The following is a 13,438-nucleotide window of genomic DNA, read 5'->3' on the forward strand; positions in this document are numbered from 1 at the left end:
CATTTAAATTTAGAAAGTGGTCTCCTGTGCCAATGCATTCAAGACTATTTCCTACTTTCATTTCTCTCAGGTTTAGAGTAAGTGGATTTATATTGAGGTCTTTGATCCACTTGGACTTGAGTTTTGTGCTTGGTGACAGATATGGATCTATTTGCAATCTTCTACATGTTGACGTCCAGTTATGCCAGGACCATTTGTTGAAGATGCTTTTTTTCCCCCTCATTGTACAGATTTGTCTTCTTTGTCAAAAATCAGGTAGGTGTTCACAGGTATGTGGTTGATGTCAGGGTCTTCAATTCAATTCTATTAGTCCACATATCAGTTGTTTATGTCAATACCAAGCCATTTTTATTACTGTAGCTTTATAGAAGAGCTTGATGTCAGGGACTGTGATGCCTCCAGAGGTGGCTTTGTTGTATAGTATTCTTTTAGCTATCCTGGGATTTTGTTTTTTCCAAATATAGTTGAATATTGTTCTATCCAGGTCTGTGGAGAATTGTGTTGGGATTCTGGGGATTGCATTGAATCTGTAGATTTTTTTTTTTTACTATTTTTTTGTTAACATGTTTACTATGTTAATATAACACCAATAGCACAGACACTGAGAGCAACAATTAATAAATGGAACCTCCTGAAACTGAGAAGCTTCTGTAAGGCAAAGGACACAGTAAATAAGACAAAATGACAGTCTACAGAATGGAAAAAGATTTTCACCAACCACACATCTGACAGAGGGCTGGTCTCCAAAATATGTAAAGAATTCAAGAAACTAGACATCATAATAACAAACAATCCAATTAAAAATGAGCCATAGAATGAAACAGAGAATTCTCAAAGGATGAATTTCAAATGGCTGAAAGACATTTAAGGAATTGCTCGTCATCCTTAATTATCAGGAAGATGCAAATCAAAATGACTCTGAGATACCATCTTACACCTGTCAGAATGGCTAAGATCAAAGCACTGCAGACAGCTTATGGTGAAGAGGATGTGGAACAAAGGGAATGCTCCTCCACTGTTGGTGGGAGTACAAACTGGTAGAGCCACTTTGGAAATCAGGATGGCTGTTTCTCAGAAAATTGGGAATCAATCTTTCTCAAGACCCAGCTATACCACTCTTGAGCATATACCCAAGGAATGCTCAATCATACCACAAGGACACATGCTAAACTATGATCATAGCAACATTATTCACAATAAACAGAACATTGAAACAACCTAGATGCCCCTCAACTGAAGAATGGATAAAGAAAATGTAGTACAAATACACAATGGAGTACTACTCAGCAGAGAAAAACAATGACATCATGAAGTTTGCAGGCAAATGGATGGAACCAGAAAATACCATCCTAAGTGAGGTAACCCAAACTCAGAAGGACAAACATGGTCAGTACTCACTCCTAAGTAGATACTAGATATAAAGAAAAGGGTAATCAGGCAACAACCCACAACTCCAGAGAAGCTAACTAACAGGGAATACTCAAACTGGGATGCATGGACTGCCCTGGGAAGAGGAAATAGATGAGATCTCCATGAGTAAACTGGGGATGAGGAGTGGCCAGTTGAGAGTAGGAGATGGGGGATGAGAACATAGGAAATGGGATAATTGAGCTGGAACAGGGATGGATGGGAAAGCAATGAAAGAGATACCATAATAGAGAGAGATATCATGGGGATAGAGATAAATCCAGTGCTAGGGAAGTTGCCAGGAATCCCAAAAATGACCCCAGCCTGGACTATTAGCAATAGTGGAGAGGGTGCCTGATCTGCACTGGCTTGCCCCAGAGATCAGACTGGTTTAATACCCTAACGGTCATCACAGAGCTTTTCTCCAGTGACTGATGGAAGTAGATGCAGAAATCCACAGCCAATCACCAGATAAAACTCCAGGAGTCCATTCAAAGAGAGAGAAGAGGGAATCTTTTAAGTTTGTATATTTATTTACAGATTGTTTTCTTTTTTGATGTGTGTGTGTGTGATTTGTTTTAATTTTATGATTTAATTTCATTTTACATATCAGCCACAGATTCCCCTGTCCCCCCTCCTCCTGCCCCTTCCACCCTTTCTCCAGCTGACCCCCTATTACCATCTCTTCCAAGGCAAGGATTCCCCTGGGGATTGAGCTCAACCTGGTAGGCTCGGTAGAGGCAGGTCCATTCCCCTCCTCCCAGGCAGAGCAAAGTGTCCCTGCATAGGAAGAGGGGTTCTATGAGCAAATACATCAGGATCATGATGGGGAAACATGAATGGTTGACCAAACCAAACTAGAGGGAACTCATGAAAGTTGGATCAATGGCTGTGGAGCCTACATGGGACTGGACTAGGCCCTCTACATGGCGAGACAGTTGTATAGTTTGATCTGCCTGGGAGGTCCCTTGGCAGAAGGATCAGAATCCATCTCTGGTGCATGAGCAGGCTTTTTGGAGCCAATTACCTGTGATGGGACACCTAGTGCAGTCTTGAGGCAGGAGGAAGGGCTTGGACTTGCCTCTGCTGAATGTGCCTCCCCATGAGAGGCCTCACCTTCTTGTGGGTGGGAGAGAAGGTTGGGTTGGGAGGGGGAAGCTGGGGGGACAGGAGGAGGGAAGAGGGGGGCTCTTTGATTGTTGTGTGAAATGAATGAAAAACTCGCTTAATTAAAAAAAAAGAAATAAAGAAGACATTTATAGAATTTTGGCTATAAAAAATGTACCAGGATAGTTGGCCTTTTTATTTTGTTTGTAGTGTGAATACTGCAAGTTTGTACACTGCACTTACTCTAAATAATTTTAGGTGTGAATATTATGTGAGTAAAAACTTTTCTATGAAAATACTTTCTTATTCGTGTCAATATGGCTTTAAACATTTCTCTATTTCTGCAAGTATTGACATTTGAAGAGGAAATGTAATCAAACATTCATTTTCTCACTGCTTTTGGAGGTCAGTGGACCTCCTTGTAAATAACAGGCACATTTAGTTCAGGCACAGTTACAGCTCAGAAATATGTAGTGAACAAAATGAAGGGTGAGTGTTTAAGGTTACTAGGATGTCTCTCTGATCTTAGTTAAATTCCCTAGTTCACATCACATTATGAATGAATTTAGAGGCATGACACAGCACAGGTAAGAAGACAGTCATGCTTTATTACCAAGTTAAGTGGGCATTTTCAAAAGAGAAGAGTGAACAATGCCCAAATAGTTCTAGACAACAGGCTTAAATGCAACAAGAACTGTATCACATAATTCATTCTTGCATCTGCAGCATATAGAAATATATCTAGTATAATTTTATATTCAATAAATATGTCCTTTGTAAATGAACAATTTCAAATCTGAAGTGTGCTAAAACTTAATAAAAAAGTATCAATTTTTGAAATTTGTTTTCATGTTTGTCTCAAATAGTTTTACTACAAATTCTCAAATAGATGAGATCTCTTGGAAAATGTTTTAATAATTCCCTAAAATTGTTCTATACAACATCTGCAACCTTACCACATTTGCTAATTATGAAATGATTTTATTATTTGACTTTTTATCTTTTGTAACCTGGATGGTCTACCAGGTCACTGCACATCTGTTTAGTTCTTTACTAACTCTTATGAAATAAAACATTTTAAAATTCTGTGTTAATAGCGCAACAATAATTATTTATTTCAGAAATATGCTTTTGCTCACTACAGGCAAATATGAACCTTAATGAACTGTGGCCAAAAATTTGTAGTTTACACATGTGCACAGATACATACACATATACATGTGCATATGTATGAATATGCTATGACAGAGGAGTAAAATTAGAGGCTGATGGATGATAGGTTGCTATGGGATAGTCTGTATGTCAAATGTGTTGCTCTGATTGGTTAGTAAATAAAACACTGATTGGCCAGTAGCCAGTCAGGAAGTATAGGAGGGACAAGCAGAGAAGAGAATTCTGGGAAGTGGAAGGCTGAGGCAGGGAGACATCGCCAACCACTGCCATGACAAGCGAGATGTAAGGTACTGATAAGCCATGAGCCATGTGCCAACTTATAGACTAATATAAATGGGTTAATTTAAGATAGAAGAAATAGATAACAAGAAGCCTGTCATGCTCATACTGTTTATAAGTAATATAAACGTCTGAGTGATTTTTTATAAATGGGCTGTGGGACTGTGGGGGCTTGGCAGGAGATAGAGAGAAAAACTCCAGCTACAATGGGTATATTTTTCTATCTTATAATCTCAAACATATGAAAATCACCAGTAGTAATTAAATAAGTTCAACTAATTTTCTTCTGGACCTATATGAGCATCAGTATTTCAAAACTTTCCTCAGGTTGCAATGATGTTTCTGCTTAAAATATTTTTATTTGTTATTAAAACAGTACATACCAATTTTCTTCATTTAGGCACAGAAACCATATACTTAAGAATAAAGCAACAATTTTTAATTAGTTTCCAACAAAGCACTAAACACATATTCCTTTTGGACTAGAGTTATATTGCTTTTCAGCAGCTAAAAATATGAGGAACAAGATAACCTTTGAACAAAGAAAAGAGAAATGTCATCTTTATTGCCAATAGGGCACAGAACATGACCGAGTTTTTATTAGTTATGTTCAAGAAGCTGATGTTAAAGATGTCCTTCTGGTGAGTGAACATTGCTGCATCTCAAAGATTGTGTTAATGGCACAGTTCCTAACCAGTACTGTTGAATGCAAAGAGGATATGTTTTATTCTTATTGTCATCTATTACAAATATTTCTTCCTTTGTTTATAAGATTTCCACAAGCGGCCAGTCCACTGTAGTCCCATTGTGCACACGTTTTCAGCACACTTATAAGCCTTATTTCTACTTACCACTATAATTGTGTTGTTTAGTTATGATCCCACTTGCATTTTCTAGATTACCACCTGTTGCCATTTTGCAAAATAAATTGGTCTGATAAATGAAGCCCCATAAAACTGTTAGTGATTTTATTAGCCCTGGCATATGTGGTCTCAATTTGAAACTGAAGTATGAATGAATAATTTTGGTTCTCTTAGCAATTATTTTTAAAAAAAATTAGTATCTCTATAAATCAAATAGCTATTTGGAGAATATTCATTTCTTTGAATTGAAGTTGTATAACTTCTAACCAATGTCTTCCCCAGTTCGACATTTTGCTATTCTAGTTTCCAGTATCCAACATTCTAAAATCCGTTTTCCTTTTAAGACTTCATATATAACTGCAATCAAGCAAATTTTTATATATTTTCTGTATGTATATTTTGTTTAAGTTAGCATGAAGTACTTCATGTTTATCCTTATTGTAGAACTATAAAGAATGGTAGATATTATTAGCTTCACATAGCAATTACATAATGGATGCATGTTTTAAAGAATGTATTGTGGGTGCTAAATACTTATTCAGTGTATGAAATAACAAGACAAATTCTAGGGTTTTATGTGGAAATAATGTTTTCATATTGTGATCAGATTACTAAAGCAATGCTTAGGAAAATATGTGGGCCTTCTTTAGGTAGACTGAAGACACATGAATACAGCTGAATTTCTGTAGATGGCCTACAGAAATTCCAGTAATTTATGTTGTCTCTTGGGATGCTGACTTTGCTCTGTTTTGTTTTTTTGAGATAGAGTTCTTTGTGTAGCTCTGGCTGTCATGGAAGTCATGTTGTAGACTAGGCTGCCTTTGAACTCATAGAGATCTGTCTGCCTCTGCCTTTTGAATGCTGGCATTAAAAGTGAGTGAAATCACTGCCTAACACTTTTTTTTTAGAAGTTTTTTTTTTGTTGTTGTTGTTGTTGTTGTTTTTGTTTTTTTGAGATGGGGTTTCTCTGTGTAGTTTTGTGCCTTTCCTAGAACTCGCTTTGTAGGGTTTCTCTGTGTAGTTTTGGTACCTGTCCTTGCTCTCCCTCTGTAGACCAGGCTGGCCTTGAACTTACAGAGATCCATCTGGCTCTGCTTCCCAAGTGCTGGGATTAAAGGCATGTGCCACCACTGCACAGCCTGCCTAGCTCTTCTAGGTCTATCTGAAAAATATTAATCACTAGTAGCACCTTATAATCCCCTTGACAAAAGGATATAGAATTTCACTTGTAAAAACAAAGGATTGGCATTATTCTTAGACACAGAAGAATTGTGGTCATGTTTAAAACAGCATAAATCATTCTCTGTTCATTACACATATCACAGTGACATTCCAGGCTTGTCAGAACCTTGTTGTGTTTTCTTTAAGAAACATTCACATCTTACTTATTGTGGGAATGTTTTAGGAGTTTGGCATTCATTTCTTCTTAATGTGTACAGCAGAATTGGTTCCTTCCCTATTGGAACATAATTTAGGCCTTTTGCCTAAGGAGTTATACAGTGTTAGCAGTTGGAAGAACACAGTCATACTTCCCATGCTGCAACAAAGTAACAGCAAAAATTACTTCATATATGGATATTATCTGTAGACATCTTAAGAGTGGAGGCAAGAGAAAGAAATGCTGAGAATCAATCAGTATTCTCACGTAAACATTATAATCAGAAACCAATCATGAAGTTAACTGCTTTGGGGAGGTGCATGGCTTTCTAATGGCTGATATGCAATGATACATTCTCAGAAAAACGGGCTTATAGGTAAGTAACCTTCATCTTTCCAAAGGCAATGCACACCATCTATTATACTGACAGGATTCTATAGCTGGAGGCTCAGAGAGCTCTTAACTTGTAAATAGATTTTGGATAATGGTTAATTCCAAATGACTTCATTCTTGAGGCAGATTACAAATAACACTTTTTAAAGAAAGGTGTGATGGCAAGACTAGCTAGCTCCCTAGTAATTTTCTACCACTGTATATTTTGGCCCTAAGAAAAAAGTAGAAACACTGCTGCTGGATTCTTCTCTCCTACAGTAGATTTTTACTGGTTCTGTTACTATAACAGTATTTACACAAACTTTTATTGTTTCCTAATGATTTTTTATTCAATATTAACTTTCAGATTCAGTTTTAACATTAAGTGTGTCTAAGTACCAAGACATAAACTAAAAAATTTCTATCAAATTTTTAATTTTTTATGATGTGCTTTATGTTCTTTTTTATATTTTCTTTTATAATTAATATATTTTCTTTTATAATTTTACATATCAGCCATGGATTACCATGTCCTCCCTCCTCCCACCCCCTAGCCTTCCTCCCCAATCCATCCCCATCCCTACCTTCTCCAAGCCAAAGTCTCCCCTGGGGAGTCAGCCCAGCCTAGTAGATTCAGTTGAGGCAGGTCCAGTCCACTCCTACCTACACTAAGGCTGAGCAAAATGTCTCAGCATAGGCCCTATGTTCCAAAAAGCCAGCTCATTCACTAAGGACAGGTCCAGGTCCCACTGACTGGGGGCCTCCTAAATAGTTGAAGCTAATCAACTGTTTCACTTATCCAGAAGTACTAATCCGGTTCCATGGGGGTTCCTCAGCTATTGGTTCACAGTTCATGTGTTTCCATTAGTTTGGCTATTTGTCCCTGTGCTTTTTCCAATCATGGTCTCAGTATCTCGTGCTCATGTAATCCCTCCTCTCTCTTACCAATTGGTATGTTAAACAAAAGCAAAATTCTTAGCCAAATTTTGTAATGAAAACACTAATAGAACTTAAGTACTGGTATATTTGTGAGGACATGGGATTTGTGAAGACATGTGTTTCATCATGAATCAGGTCATAAATGGGCAATATGAGGTAGTTACAATGTAGAATTTTAACATTTCTTTGGTCCTAATACTCTAGAAGTATACCATAAAGATTTAATAGATATATATGTTGGATCAAGTCTTTTTTATTTTTTTTTTCAAGACAGGATTTCCCTGTGTAGCTTTGTGCCTTTCCTGGAACTCACTTGGTAGCCCAGGCTGGGCTTGAACTCACAGAGATCTGTCTGCCTCTGCCTCCCAAGTGCTGGGATTAAAGGCATGTGCCACCACTGCCCAGCTCTGGATCAAGTCTTAATAGGTATATATAACTCTGAAAAATAAATGCTAACACCAATTTTTGTGTATGTAGGTGGACATATTTTATATATATATATATATATATTAGAGATAGATATATGATAGATGATAGATAGATTAAATATATGATAAATAGTTATAGATACATAGACAGATAGACAGATAGAGAGGGGATCAGAGACTATCTAAAAGTATTGTGATTTAGGCATTAGCATTTGTTTGTATGGCATAAGGTCTCTTATTGACATAACCTGGTAAAGTAGATAAATAGGACCAGGGAGCCCACAGATCAGTCAGTCTCACCTTCCCTGGTGATAGCATCAGATGCATACATTACCTTGCCAGTCACTTTTATAAGAATTCTAGGGATTGAACCCCTGTCTTCATGCTTGTAAGGCAATAATTTCCTGACTTATCTATCTTCCCAGTCCTTAATGTTAATACTTTTAATAACCCACAGAACAATATCTATGAAATATTGATTTCAACAAGCAGCATATTGATATGAATTTGCCTATTTTTAATCTCAAATTTTTACCAAGGAGGAAAGCTGTTTTTATATGCAAAGATGTTTTACAATTCTTTATGGTAAATGATATATACTTGATATTCTCATGCTTTCATATTTGAAATAATTTTACACATTCACCATGGCAGTATCAATATTTTAATTACTACAAAAATATTTTACTTCATATGTAATTCATAGGGAGACCCTATGTAATAGACAGTGGATAGTCTGTCCTTTATTGAAATATTACAGGGATGTAAGTCACAGGAGAGCAGAAAGAGATTTGTAGGTTGACAGTTCATTCAAAATGGTCATAGGTGATAAAGAACCTTAAGATTTCAAGTAAGCCAGCAGAATAAACCTATGTCATAATGGAAAAGTATGTAGCAGGAAAGAATTTTCACAAAAGAATCTGAGGTTAATAAATGATGTGCTTTACAGGCAAATCAAAAGGCTTTGGCCTTGACCCTGAAATCTAAATGTCTTCTTCATCTTTGTAGAGGATGGTTTTATAAAGCAGGGATAACTGAAGTAAAAAATGTTTATAGCCTACAGTTTTCCTCTATAAATTAAAGGGCTTTGTTGAATTCTATAAATAATATATATTCTTATAACTTGGTAGACCTACCTTATTGAATACAAGAATGTAACTCAGAAATTGGCACTGCTCTTTAATAATGAAAATATTAATATCTAGAAATATTCTAGCATGAATAACATAGAAGTATCCCTATCTTTCTTCATTTCTTTGTGATTTGCCTCAGAATTACAGAGGCAGGCTCATATTAATATCAAATTGCATGCTCACTTTACTGAGACAAGATCTGAAGTGCAGGGCCAGGAAGTTATTTTCTCCATCTCATAGTATAAAAAGAATGGGATTCACAGTTTCTTTCTAATGCAGCATTGGCTGAGATCCTCTCATTTATCAGATTCTGTGCTCTGTTGTTAATTCTCAAATATTTTTATGCCTATATACATAACTAAATTTTAAAAACTAAATAATTTCCAGATATTATTACTTTCATTATTTAAGTGAACATTTAAACTATTGATTTTTCCACCTTTCTTAAACCTGGGTTAAGCAGTAGAGGTGGATGCTCATTTAACTTGTGTTATCCTACTACAAGTACTGTTGCCAGCACTGATGGTTTGGATTGGCCAGGTGCTCAGGTATCTTTATCATCAGCAGATTTCTTCTAATATCCAAGTTCCAGTAGGAACACAATACCGTTTTTGCAGGCTGAGAACTTAATAGTCTTTGTGTTGGTTGGTCTGTCCCACTGTTATTTTTTACACAAATTAAAACTTCTTTCTGGAATTAGATTGTTTCATGAATTGGATTATGATGTACTCAAATATGACAACTTTTGTAATTGAGTATTTATGCTAAATGGAATGGAGAAAACAGAAGAAGCAACCTGGAAAAATGTTCTTCTCTTCACTTTCTTTTCAGTACAGATCTGTACAGTACAGAAGTGAGAGGTCTATACAGTACAGGAGTAAGGCAAAAGGCCTGGGGAAATAGTAACAGGGTTTTGAAAGTTCTCTGCAGTTTACTGGAATTCGGCTATTGTTAGATTAGACTAGATTACATTTTTTCCAGACATACTTTTGGATGATTATTCTACATTGCAAAAAATTTAAAAATAATTAGGTGGGACAAATAGTTAGCATAGAGATATTCTACATGAAAGCATGATGTTTCTCCAAGAATCCATTGTTCAACAAACAAAATCAAGTAAGAACCAGAGCCCTACCCCAACAAAACAGGCTATTGCCATTCATAATGGTTGCCTATCATAAGTAGGTGATAAAATTTTATTTCTGAAAATACCATATACCTTGGTTGCAAGATAGAGAAAACTCAAACTTGTACTGTACTAAAAGCTTTTTCTCTGTTGGCCAACTTTCATACTGTCAGAAAGTACTATGAAGCATGTTAAGGGAAGCAATACTAACATGTTTGGTATTTTCCCAATTGTGAATTCTGTGAACTACACTGCCACCTTGCCAGGCAAAAGGTGCTCACCAGAACAATACTGAAACAACTATCACTGGGGTAACCAACTGGTTTCCAATTGGATTGGGAATGCACTCTGTGAGAAAGAATTACACCAAGAACTGTGCTCTTGGTCAAAAGCCCATGGTTGGGAGGTAATAGACCTAGGGAGAAACTCACTACTGCTGTTTAGCTAAATCCATGCTTTTCAGAACAGAAATAATTTTATTCACACTCATAGAAAAAGTACTTTCTTCTATTTTTATTTTTAATATTTATTATTTTTGATAATTTAATAGGTGAGTATTCCATTGGCATAATTTCTTCCCCATGTTCTTCCTTCAGCTCCTCTATATTTTTCTAACACCACATCAAATACACAGCCTCTTTTTCTTTATTTATTTTGGTATATAAATATACATACATTTATATATAAATATAACATGCTGAATGCAATTGGTGCAGCTCCTATTTCTATGTATTTAAGGCTGACCATAAGGACTGGATAACTGTTCAAGGAACTTGATCTTGGAAAGATTGAGTCTCCTTCTCTTAACAAATATCAATTGCCCATGGCTCTTTGTTTTGTGGTGGAGCCTTGTGAAATGTTCCCAATTCACATTATGATATAAACTGGAAATATACTATACAACTCTTGTTTACATGACCATAGGTTAAGATTTCATAAGTAAACAGTAAGTTGAAGCATATTTCCTAGTCCTTTGACATTTAAAATTCCCCATTCTTCTGCAATATTCCTTGAGCCTTAGCTCCTCTTATTCTTAATCACTGAAATACCTTTGCAGTGAAAGGTGATAAATTCAGAGTCATGACTACTTAATATGCTTAGAAAAAAAATGCCACTTGAGTCTTTAACCATAAACAGGCCATTATGGCAATCCTTCTAAGTCTCATAAGCATTTCAGAAGTGAGAGTCAAAATAATAAGACTATTCTTTGCTTTATATCTAGTATTTACTTATGAGTGAGTAAATACCATGTTTATCCCTCTGAGTGGATGATATTTTCTAGTTCCATCCTCTTTCCTGAAAATTTCATGATGCCATTGTTTTCTTACTGCTAAGTAGTACTCCATTTGTATAGGTTTCACATTTTCTTTATCCACTTTTCAGTTGAGGGGTATGTAGTTTGTTTCCAGGTTCTGGCTATTACAAGTAATGTTGCTATGAACATAGTTGAGCAAGTATCCTTGTGGTATGATTGAGCATTCCATGGGTGTATGCCCAAAAGTGGTATAGCTATGTCTTGAGGCAGATTGATTCCCAATTTTCTGAGAAACCACCATACTGCTTTCCAAAGTGGTTGTACAAGTTTGCACTCCCACCAACAGTGGAGGAGTGTTCCCCTTGCTCCTCATCCTCTCCAACATAAGCTGTCTACAATGCTTTTGATCTTAGCCATTCTGACAGGAATAAGATGGAATCTCAGAGTCTTCCTGATTTTATTTTCCCTGATTACTAAGGGGGTTGAGACATGCCTTAAAAGTCTTTTGACTCTTTGTGATTCATCAGTTTGAGAATTCTCTGTTTAATTCTGTAGCCCATTTTTTAATTGAATTGTTCAGTAATTTGATGCCTAGTTTCTTGAATTCTTCATATATTTTACAGACCAGCCCTCTGTCAGATGTGGGGTTGTTGAAAATCTTTTCCCATTGTGTATGTTGTCATTTTGTCTTATTTACCATGTCCCTTGCCTTACACCATCTTCGCAGTTGCAGGAGGACCCATTTATTAATTGTTGCTCTCAGTGTCTGTGCTACTGGTGTTATATTTAGAAAGTGGTCTCCTGTGCCAGTGCATTTGAGACTACTTCCTACTTTCTCTTCTGTCAGATTCAGTGAAGCTAGTTTTATGTTGAGGTCTTGGATCCACTTGGACTTGAATTTTGTGAATTGCAATTGATATGGATATATTTGCCATCTTCCACATGTTGATATCCAGTTACACCAGCACCATTTGTTGAAGATGCTTTCTTTTTTCCATTGTACATTTTTTGCTTCTTTGTCAAAAATCAGGTGTTCATAGGTATATAGATTAATATCAGAGTCTTCAATTCAATTTGGATTTTATGCCAAAACTAAGCTGTTGAGCTGGCACTGAGATGGAGTGAGAGAACAACGAAAGGGATACCATGATAGAGGGAGACTTCATTGGAATAGGGAGAAATTGGGTGCTATGGAAGTTCCCAGCATCCACAAGGATGACACCAGCTTAGACTACTAGCAATAGTGGAGAGCCTGAATGGGTTTACCCTAGTAATCATAACAGTGAATACCCTAACTGTCATCATAGATCCTTCATTCAGTAACAGATGGAAGCAGATGGAGAGATCCACAGCCAAGCACCAGGCTGAGGTGCAGGAGTGCAATCAAAGAGAGAGAAGAGGGAATCTATGAGCACGGAGCATTATATTATGAAGGAGAAGCCTGCAGAGACAACCAAACCAAACTAGTGGGAATTCATGAACTTTGGGCCAACAACTGTGTAGCCTCCATGGGACTGGACTAGGCCCTCTGTATAAGGAGACAGTTGTGTAGCTTGATCTGCTTAAGTGACCCCTGGCAGTAGGATCAGGATCTATAGCTGGTGCATGAGTTGGCTTTTTGGAACCCACTACCTATGGTGAGACACCTTGCACAGCTATGATGCAGGGAGAAGGGGCCTGGACCTTCCTCTACTGCATGTACCAGGCTTTGCTGACTCCTTGTGGGGGACCATATCTTGTTGGAGGAGGGGATGTGAGGTGGGTTGGGGGAGATGCATGGAGGGGAAAGAGGAGGAAAAAGAGGGGGATCTATGGCTGGTATGTAAAAATGAATAAAAAAGTTCATAACAAAAAGATAATGTAATGGCAAAAACATTAGAAGAAGGCTAAGAAACCTTATTATCTGGCCACAATAAAAGCCACTGTAAACATGAACTTACAGTAATAATGGTGGTCTGCACATCGCCTGACCCAAGAC

The sequence above is a fragment of the Onychomys torridus genome, chromosome 9, assembly GCF_903995425.1.
Source record: "Onychomys torridus chromosome 9, mOncTor1.1, whole genome shotgun sequence".
Lineage (NCBI taxonomy): Eukaryota > Metazoa > Chordata > Mammalia > Rodentia > Cricetidae > Onychomys > Onychomys torridus.